The sequence below is a fragment of the Trematomus bernacchii genome, unplaced genomic scaffold (assembly GCF_902827165.1).
Source record: "Trematomus bernacchii unplaced genomic scaffold, fTreBer1.1, whole genome shotgun sequence".
Classification (NCBI taxonomy): Eukaryota; Metazoa; Chordata; class Actinopteri; order Perciformes; family Nototheniidae; genus Trematomus; species Trematomus bernacchii.
Window position 1 is genome coordinate 624,477 of NW_022987686.1, and position 10,272 is coordinate 634,748.

At 40.0% G+C, this 10,272-nt stretch overlaps 1 long non-coding RNA gene across 1 annotated transcript; it reads right to left on the minus strand.

Annotated features, from left to right (window-relative positions):
• Positions 1-501: 501 nt before the first annotated feature.
• Positions 502-828, minus strand: LOC117488160. Its single transcript, XR_004556505.1, has 2 exons — positions 699-828; positions 502-602 (listed from the first exon to the last, which is right to left on the minus strand). It is a non-coding gene; the product is annotated as an uncharacterized LOC117488160 (long non-coding RNA).
• Between the last annotated feature and the right edge of the window lie 9,444 nt (positions 829-10,272).

The window sequence follows — 10,272 nt, forward strand, 5'->3', positions numbered from 1 at the left end:
ATAAATCACTTTTGGTCAGATCTCACTTTTTCTTTCAGTCGTGGCACTAATCATCTTCGGTACAACTCCAAATATTATATATACTTTTGACTCAAAAACGATTATTTTGGCAGCTTCAGTTACTTAAAAAAATACTTAAATACAAGATCAACAAATGATTGATGATGCTTTTCCGATTACATAATATATACCTTTATGCACCATTTTGTGCTTTTGGTAAGTTACGTTTGTTTTGATGCTGACATTTGAAACACAGACACTAAAAGTAATACGAGTTTGAGTTTATACATTAGAGATTCTGCAGCTTTTACACATCTTTCACCTCTTCTTCACACCTTTCTTCAAACTGAGGTAGAAGAATAAAAAAATCAGGAACATTTTCTGAAGTACAAAAGTGTGTATATAACTGACTGTTTTGCACTCTGGTTAGACCCTCCTTAATTTTGTTACACTGTGCTTGCATTTTGTAAGTGCACAAACTACAAAATACACTTCATTGAACATGTTTGAAGATTCATTATCAACACACTTTCTCAGACTGTGCTATAAAGAGCAGGTTTGATGTGTAAATTGGCCCCATGTCCTCAGGGTTTCTTCACCACCTGTTGGAACAGAAGAAACACGTTAAAGGCGACAAACACACTTTCCTTTGCCCTGAAAACAGATGAATGAAGGGAACCCAGCGTGTGTTTTCTTACCTTTCAACATTTGTACAGCGTGTTCAGTCTGCTGATGTCGTTCCTGCTCATCTGATTGGCCGTGCCGAACTCTACGTTGGCGTTGGGGATCGGCACCATGGTGGGCATATTGTTCCCGCTGAAGGCATACCTGGAAACATTAAGAGCACAGAGGCTTCATTATTATTAGCTTGTATATATATTAAACATTTAGAAATCATTGAGACTCAAATGCTCCTAAACGAGTCGGTTTAGTCACCAAAACAAATCAGATCTATCTCATTATTATGAAGACATATTTTATTGTGCAAATTAGAAAAACGCCTATAAGGCAGTGTAGGTAATTGTATATTTTGCATTTCTTTTGAGAGCTTGGGACCTATTTTAATCCTGGTATCACTCTTATGAATGTTATGCATTTAAATATTATCTATCATTATTATTTGCCAACTGTTTATTCATTCTGTTGCTGTAATAACTTAAAGGGGACCTATCATGCAAAATGCACTTTTGTACGTCTTTTATACATGAATATGTGTCCCCGGTGTGTCAGGGAACTCACCAAGTGTCAGAAAACACAACCCTCTCTATTTTCCTCCATACCCAAATCTCTAAAAACGGATCTGATACAGACTGATACAGATTTAAAATTGCTCTGACGTCAGAAACGGGGTGCTCCGCCTATATGGGCAACTCTCCACCTATCAGGGGAATGAGAGGTTGCGTGGCATGGTAACAGCATGGTAACAGCATGGTAACAGCATGGTAACAGCATGGTAACATGACGCTCGTGCCTCGCCCCCCTCCTTTGCAGGGGGGCGTGGTCAGCTGCAGCTCATTTGCCACAGAATCAGCCCTTGTGAAGACAGGGCTGGAATAGAGCAAATAGAGCAAAATGAGGCATGGCTAAAATGCATGATCTGTTTGGTATTTTGAAAAAAAACCTTCACAGACATGTTTTATATAGGTATGGCCCTACAATATATTATTCAAATATAGCATGATAGGTCCACTTTAATTTAGCTGCTTTATTTTATAAAAATAATACAAGAAGAGATGGGCTGGACTATTCAAAATGTGTTCAGCTTTTTTTTCAGAATTATATTTTTTTCTCAGAATTACAACAATTTCAAATTTTTCTCGGAATTCTAACTTTTTCACAGAATTTGACTTTTTTTCATAATTTTCACTTTTCCTCCTAATTAGATTATTTTCTCAGAATTCAAACTTTTTTTCTCAGAATTCAAACTTTTTAACATATTTGGACTTTTTCTCAAAATTTCAACAATTTCAAATTTTTTCACAGAATTTGACTTTTTTTCATAAGTTTAACCTCCTAAATAGATAATAGATAATTTTCTCATATTTTGACTTTTTTCTCAAAATATCACTTTTTCTCATAATTAGACTTTTTTTCAGGATTACATTTTTTTTTCATTTTCTTTTTTCAAGCTTTGTATTTCTTTCTCGAACTTACCCAAAAATATATAAATTGTTAATGTTACTCACCTGTCCAGGCTACCTGTAGTCCACTTTTTTTTTTTCAAATAAAAACGAACCTTTTTGAAACATATTTTGCGGTTTTTGGGTCCGTAGAAATACATTTGCACTTTTATTTCTTGGGCTCTCCTTACTGCAATTCAAGCCTCAGTTCTGTCTACAATTCATTGTTTTGGGTGAACTGTTCCTTTGACTTATAGCCAATATATGCGTATATAAATGAAGATGAATGCTTGGTAACCTGTGGTACTGCATGACTTTTATACCTAGGCCCTCTGACCCCCACCCCTTCCTTCGAAAAAAAGACGTTATTACGTCACAGCGTATACTTCAGCGGAATATCAAAACAACGGCCCAGGGTGCAAAACGCATCAATGACAGCGACCCTCTACCACACAAAACAACACCTGTGAACCCAATTTGTGTTCTTTGACATTGAAAATGATATTGCATTGTGTTTGTTACTTTCATTGCAGTTGTATGTCTTAAGTGTAATTTGGCATGCTTTTATTTTGAAGGCGAGTTCACGCTGTTGACAGGAAGTTGTTGTTGCTATGGAAACAAGAAAAGTTTCACAGCGGGCGGAACTCGTCATAAAGTCCGCGATAATAAAACCCACCCATTTAGAGGGAAGATATGATTGGTCAATTGTACTGTCATTTGACATTACTCTCTCGTTCAGTTACTATAGCGGGCCCTCTGTGAATCGCAGAGAGGCCCGCTATAGTAACTGACATTCAAACAGAGACTGAACAGGCAGATTCGAAGGATTTATTTCTTTGGAAATGTTATTTTATTAAATCAAGTTTTTTTTCGGTAAAACTAATGAAAAAATATAACAAAAATAATATTAAAAAATATATATATTTAAAAAAAATATATTTTTTTTTAATGTTTTTAAATATTATTTTTTGGAATATCTTAGGCCCTCACAGAGGGCCCTGACGGCTCGCCACTGAACAACTAATAATTAACTCACCTAATAAGATCATAAGACTCGCGCATGCGCAATGCATATTCGCATATTGGCCAGCCGGTCTAGACGTCAAGTGTCCTAGTTGGGTTGCCGTACGGAGTTGTGCAATATGGCGGACCATCTCGCACATGCGCATAACATGCGCACATGCATAACATCTCGCACATGCGCATAACAACATGGTGATGTTTTGTAAATGATTACGGCTCAATCCCAAACCACTCCCTCGACCCTACCCCTCCGTGGCGGAGTGAACTCCGTCTGTAGCCACACTCGCAGCTCAACGAGGCTCCCTCCTGTCAGATGGAGGGAGTAAATACAGCGGCAAGCTTTGGGACAAACTCCCCTCTCTCCGGCAGAAACAGGAAATGCCGTAACTGTATGTAACAACGGTTTCAAATCAGCATCTCTTAGACAAAAAATGTAAATTAAGAACTCAAATAAAACTCCAAACATCTTTCATTGTGTTACTTTTTTGTAAAGCTCTTTTAGTTTTAAACCTGATGTTTATAAGCTTCTTAGTTTTTGCAACAGTCTGTAAATATACACAACTTTATAATAAAATGCACACATTTACCTTTTTCTAGACTAAACACAGGTATGATCCTAAGTTAAAAAAATATGAGGTTATCATGAGGTTGTTAACATCGCAATTTATCAGTGGATGTTTGCTGGAACTACTTGTAAACAGCGTGTTTCCTGACGGACACACACAGCGTGACTCCGGTCAGGTAGAGACCAGTCTCAAGTCAGCACCAATGCAGACTCGCTGTTTGAGGGCTTGATAGCCCACTCCCCCTCCACACCTCTCCACACTCGTTGGTTTGGAACAGCACTTAATGTGGCGGACCCTCCGCGCGAACGCGCAAACGGAGGGGTAGTGTGTAGGGGTAGGGTGTAGGGCGTGGTTTGGGATTGGGCCTACATGTCTTATTTAGCACAGACTATGATCCAGACTATGATCCTATCCGTGACATATGGATCTTAACAAAGATCCGCTATACATTAGTACCAGACATTTTAGTGAACCAGACCAGCTGTTTCCGCCGGGTCTTCGCTTCCCCGGGCATGAAGTTGTTTACATGTGTGTACTTTTGATACCCCGCCTCCGACTCCCGTCTCTCAGCACCACAACATCCAGTTTACTGTATTTCACATGAGCGATGTCGAACATTGAAAAGTCCTTATAAAATCTCTGTTATTAGATCAGTACTTTTGTTATATGACTATTATTGACTTGAACACTGAGAATGTATTTATTAACTTCAGACATTTGAAATATTTGAAATCAGATGAAAACAAACTGTAACGGACCCTGCCGTGTTATCTATGATTAATATGCCTTACTGTACATTCATAATTTCAAAACATTCAAAAGCATTAAATAAAAAGTCATGAAAGAGATAAGGTGGAGAAAAGGTTTAAGGAAGTAAGCAAGGAATACAGAATGTTTCGTTACGTTACTTTGTTGAGAATGTGGCCATAATAATTTGCAGCGACTTGGTCATTGTGGGGAAAAATAACACCCATCCTGATCGTTTCAATGAAGTTGAATACAGAATATTCATATTTGTCAGTGATTTCATGTCAATTCGGCGAACATAAACATCAATGATGATGATTAAATTAGGATTAAAAATCGGGAGAGCCGGCTCGTTCGTTTTTTTCGACTAAACAACATTATTTTGTTAAATAACAACATGGTGATGTTTTGTAAATGATTACATGTCTTATTTAGCACAGACTATGATCCTATCCGTGACATATGGATCTTAACAAAGATCCGCTATACATTAGTACCAGACATACTGTACAAGACTCCACACATGACTCCAGTGTGGAACCCCACTGCACCCCCTGGTGGATCAATCATCCATTGCAGCTGGCTTCACAATAATTAAATGTATTTATCATGGGGGCGGTATCAAGTTAGACTGGGGGCCGGCCGGCCATCACGGAACGTGCACGAACCAATCACGACCCTCGCGTTTTAAACTGTCCAAAATAAGACGCTCCATCTGTATGACCAACAAAAAAGCAACATATGGACATAGGTTACTATATCAAATGTATTTAGAATTCTATCCATGTGACCCTTTTTTTTGTGGGTGGCGGACCTAACATCCTCTAGGGGGGTCCGGGGGCATGCTCCCCCGGGAAGATGATTTTTTTAAATGTTGAAATTAAATGCATCAATCTGCTGCACTTTGAGAGCAAAGTTAGGGACTAAATCTATGGATACATCTCTCAACAACACCCAAGTGAAACAGTACTGTAAACAGAAGTACCTTTTCTTTATGCATATCTTACTAATCACTCCCCTTTTAAACTGTATTTTAGTTTTACTGTCCTATAGTATGAGTTGGAATTATTTCATACCCGTTTTTCATTTATTCTCTTATTTTTTATAACTATAATGATAATAAAAAGGTGTGCTTTGGAAATACTTGTTTACATAAATGGTGACCAAACCGTTTGAGACCCACTGAGATAGCTTAGACTAAAGTTAACTATCTAAACACTCAGAGTCCTTTAGCTCACTGAGCTGTAGTTATAAGATCCTCTCAGTCTGACAGGAGAGGACTCTCCTCCACCTTGTTGTAGAAACAACTCCTTATGTACGTTAGCATAGCTAGCTAACCAGATGCTAACAACCGGAGCGGCGCTCCGGCAGCTGTGACTACCCGATTTGCATCTCTGCCCGATTTGCATTGCGCAAGCGCGAGATGGTCCGCCATATTGGACAGCTACATACGGCAACCCAAATAGGACATTTGTTTCGCAAAGCAGAAAAAAATAATCAAAAAACCCGACAACATTAATCTGAACAACAGAGAGAGTTATTGTTATTACAACATGACTTCACTATTATTTAACAAATACTTTTATTGGGTTAATTACATTCTTAGAATAAGTGAGAAATTGATTTAACTTCTGTTAGACAGTTATCATACTGAAGAAATATTTACTGTGAATGTAGGCAAAAATGTTTGGCATTAATAATTTATATGTAATTACATTAACTATGAATGTCTTTCATTTTATTTCAAATTAAATACAATTACATAAAAGATTTTCCATAAAAAAGTAGATTGAAGAACACATCTCTGTTATTAGATCAGTAGTTTTCTTATATGACAATTATTGCTACATTTGAAAGGTCTTTACCAGCTTTGGAATTATATATATATATATCGTTCAGATGAATGTTGTCTGGTTTTTTTAGTTTTCTTTTTCTGCTTTGCCAAACGCCACTGTGTCAAGTGTCCTATTTGGGTTGCCGTATGTAGCTGTCCAATACGGCGGACCATCTCGCGCTTGCGCAATGCAAATCGGGCAAAGATGCAAATCGGGTAGTCACAAGCACTACATCCCTGGTTCTAAGGGACATGTAGATGTCGTGATGGGTTGACAGCATGTCGAGGATAACATTGTATGTATATCCTTCGTTCCATCTCTTCTTCCATTCTTTCCAACTCAGTTTACAATTCGTGAAGAAACAGCTGAACAGTACCAAACAGGAAATACGTGGTGCTGTCGGCCGGGTGCGGACCAATCACGAAGCGTCATTTCTTAACTTGCAGCAAAAACAACCAATCACAGCAGTGCTTCTCTGGCTGGCTCTGTCCAATCTCAAACAAGAAGTGTTCTCCTTAAAGGAATACCCTTTCCGTAAAATGTGAAATGCTGTAGCGTTTTCTGAAATGTTGTTTTGACTTGCACTTCAGGAACACCGTATGAGGGGGAAGATACAACAATACATTATATTTATACATGTATTGCGCTTTTCTTGAATTCAAAGACGCTTTGGAGGGTGGAGTGAGGTGAGGTAAATGGAGGAGGGACTTATTGTTGATGTTTTTTTTAATCCTTATTAATATGGATTTCTGGAAAACCTGAGCTCCAGGAGAAAACCCTATCTGAGCAAAAAGTGAAGGAGGGAGGGGGTGAGGTAGGAAGAAGGAGGTGAGGGAAATGGAGGGAGGGAGTTACTGTTGTCCAGCTGGAGCTGGAGCTGAATCACCAGAAGCTTCCTCCATCTTCTCCATCTTCTCTGAGGAGGTGTTTCTCGCGTCTTTGGCTTTCTTCCTCATCTCCTTCTCTTGCATCTTGCTTATCATTTTCTGCAAGGCAACGTCTCTATCCTCAGTCTCCCCGCTCCTGTGAGAGAAGAAACCTCTGCTCTTATTCTTCATGTGAAGACAGAGGTCTTCCAGAAGTTTATTTTCCTCCTCCATCTTTTTCTCAGTTGTTGCCCAGCTCAGTCTTCTCTGAGCCAGGTCGTCCCTCTGCTCCTCCACCTGTTTCAGTTGTGTCTCCGTCAGATGAAGCTTGGTCTCCATGCTCTGGTGTTTCTGGTCCAGGCTGTCCTTCTTCTGAGTTATCTTGTTTAATTTGGTCTCCACCAAATTAACATTGGTCTCCCAGCTCTCCTGGTTCTGGGCCAAGTCTTTGGAGAACTTCTTCTGCTCTTCCAATTGGTTTTCCAACTGCTTGACATCCGTCTCCTTGCGTTGGACAAACTGCTCCCAGTTCAGCTGTTTTTCAGCCAGGTCTTTGGAGAACTTCTTCTTCTGCTCTTCCAATTGGTTTTCCAACTGCTTGACATCCGTCTCCTTGCGTTGGACAAACTGCTCCCAGTTCAGCTGTTTTTCAGCCAGGTCTTTGGAGAACTTCTCCTCCTGCTCTCTCATCTGTTCTTTCAGCTGTTTGACGTCCGTCTCCCAGCTCAGGTTATTCTCGGCCAGGCGATCTTTCTCCTTTTCCACCTGCTTTAATTTAGCCTCCACCTGTTTGAACTCAGTCTCCAAGGTCAGGGTTACCTTGGCCATGTCATTCTTTTACTGAGTCACCTCATTTAGTGTTGTCTCCATCTGTTGCTTCTCAGTCTCCCAGGTGTGATTCTTATCGGCCAGGTCCTTGGAGAACTTTTCCTCTTGCCTTTTCAACTGGGCCTCCATCTGTAGGAATTCCGTCTCCAAGGTCTTGTTTCTACTGGCCCGGTAATTTTTCTTCTTCTCCACCTCTTTCAATTTCATCTCCATCTCTTGCTTCTCACTCTCCCAGGTGAGAGTATTTTCGGCCAGGCTCTTAGTGAACTTTTCCTCGCATTGAAGGAGTTGTTCCTCTCTTCTCTGCAGCAGGTTTAAAGTCACCAGGTTGGCCTCGTTGTTTTGGTCTGAGAGCTTCTGTTGCTGTGTCTCAAAGCATGCCACTGTGTCTTCCAGCTGCTCTTTGTGTTGAAGCTCTGCAGCTTCCATCTTCTCCTCCAGATCGCTGTTTCTATCCTCCAAGATTGTCACACACTCAAGGAGTTCTTCCCCTTTTCTTATCAGCTCTTTCATGGTCTCCCCTTTCCTCATCCTCAGTTTGATGATCTCTGGGTCACACTGCAGGGGAACATCATTATTCTCGCTGTCAGATGTCGCCTGGTCCTTCTCGTCTGAGACATTTCCTTTCTCTGCCTCATGCCTTGCCACAATTTGGTCCAGCTGCCTCTTGTGTTGGCGTTCTGCATCTTCAATATTCCCATTCAGACGGGAGATTTCTGCCTCATGCTCCATGATGGTGTCAAACAGCCTTTTGTTCTCTTGTTGGTACCCTGAGTCCCTGTGGCAAAATTTCGTCCTCTCCTCCTGAAATGCCCCACGATACTCATCCAGGCCATTTATCTGGCCATTTCTGCAGTGGACCTGCCTGTAAGCTCGATCCGCTTCAGCTCCATGGTCGAATGGCCTGGGGTTTCCCCTGTTGTTCTGGGGGCTTCTTCTTCTATACATAAACACACTTATTCACAAACAAACTTGAATTGACTTGATAAATACGTAAAGACAAAAAAATGTATTAGCCGTGAATTAATAAATTGGTAAATTAAAATAGTAATAAAGAGGAAATAATCCTAAAACACACTGAGGGTACTGTGAGATAAAGGGGCAGACATGATGGAAATATTCACTACACTTTACACTTTAAGCAGTGAGTGTTTTGGGACTTAGGAGTACAGAGTAGAACATATTCTTCAATCTTTTCATCATGTAAACGAATTATTCCCTAAGAGATTCTTATTCATGGGTGAATTTGGTAGAGATCTAATGTGTTACAATATTGATCTACAGTTAAAGGGATAGTTTTAGTGACCACTCTATAAGAGCAGACAAATCTGTGTTTGTTGGAAAATGTTAAAAGGGGACTTAGTACCAAGCCAAATATAGTATCCCAATCTAAAGTATTGTTTTCGCCATTGTAGCATAGTTATTACCATAGGAGAACTGTTTGTCTCCAAGATGGAGAGTTGGAAAAGACACTGGGCAAAGAGCGATTGCAAATTACATTTTGAAAAAAGCAATATCATTGGGAGTAATACATGCGGGGCCTTGGATCACTCATTGCAATGGTGCATATTATTGACAACCCATATCGTTTAGGGAGAAGGGGTCACTCAACCCACCCAGCAGTTGTTTTAAATCTTACTTGCAGCTTCACAGGGAGCGCACGGCACCAAATTATGAGTTTAAAAGACAAGCGTCACCACCTCCTAATGGTCATCCATTTAATCAGTGATGACCTGAAATTTAGAGATGTTATTTAACGTAGAAACATATCCGCCATAAGTGAAAATTCCTAAATTGAGCTACAAACCATTGATGAAATAAAATCCTTGATAAAGGAGGGAGTAATTGTTGCATGTTCGGACACCCCGGGTTCCACACACTGTTAAAGGGGTTAGCATAGTTCTTTAAGCAGACCAGAATTGAAGATAAATTAGTATAATGAGTTATTGATATTCCACCGGTTTTCACACCATTTAAGGAACTTTATCACTGCATTAGAACAGACCACCCAAAGGTACTGAAGTAGGAACTTTTTAAGTGATGAAATTCTCCAACTGTTGTAACTGACCAAAATCTTCTCCCAGAAATGACTGTCTGAAATGCCGTATCCCAGAGGAGATGTTTGATGGTATCATGGAACTAAAACCTTGTACGCAGTCTTGCTACAGGATTGGACTGGGACCTGTGCACTTGTACAGCCAGTGATGTTTTATATGCAGTACCAATGACAGCGGGGCAGTTAATCAACATGGCGAAACACCCCAAAACCAGTAGGGCTAAGAGACCA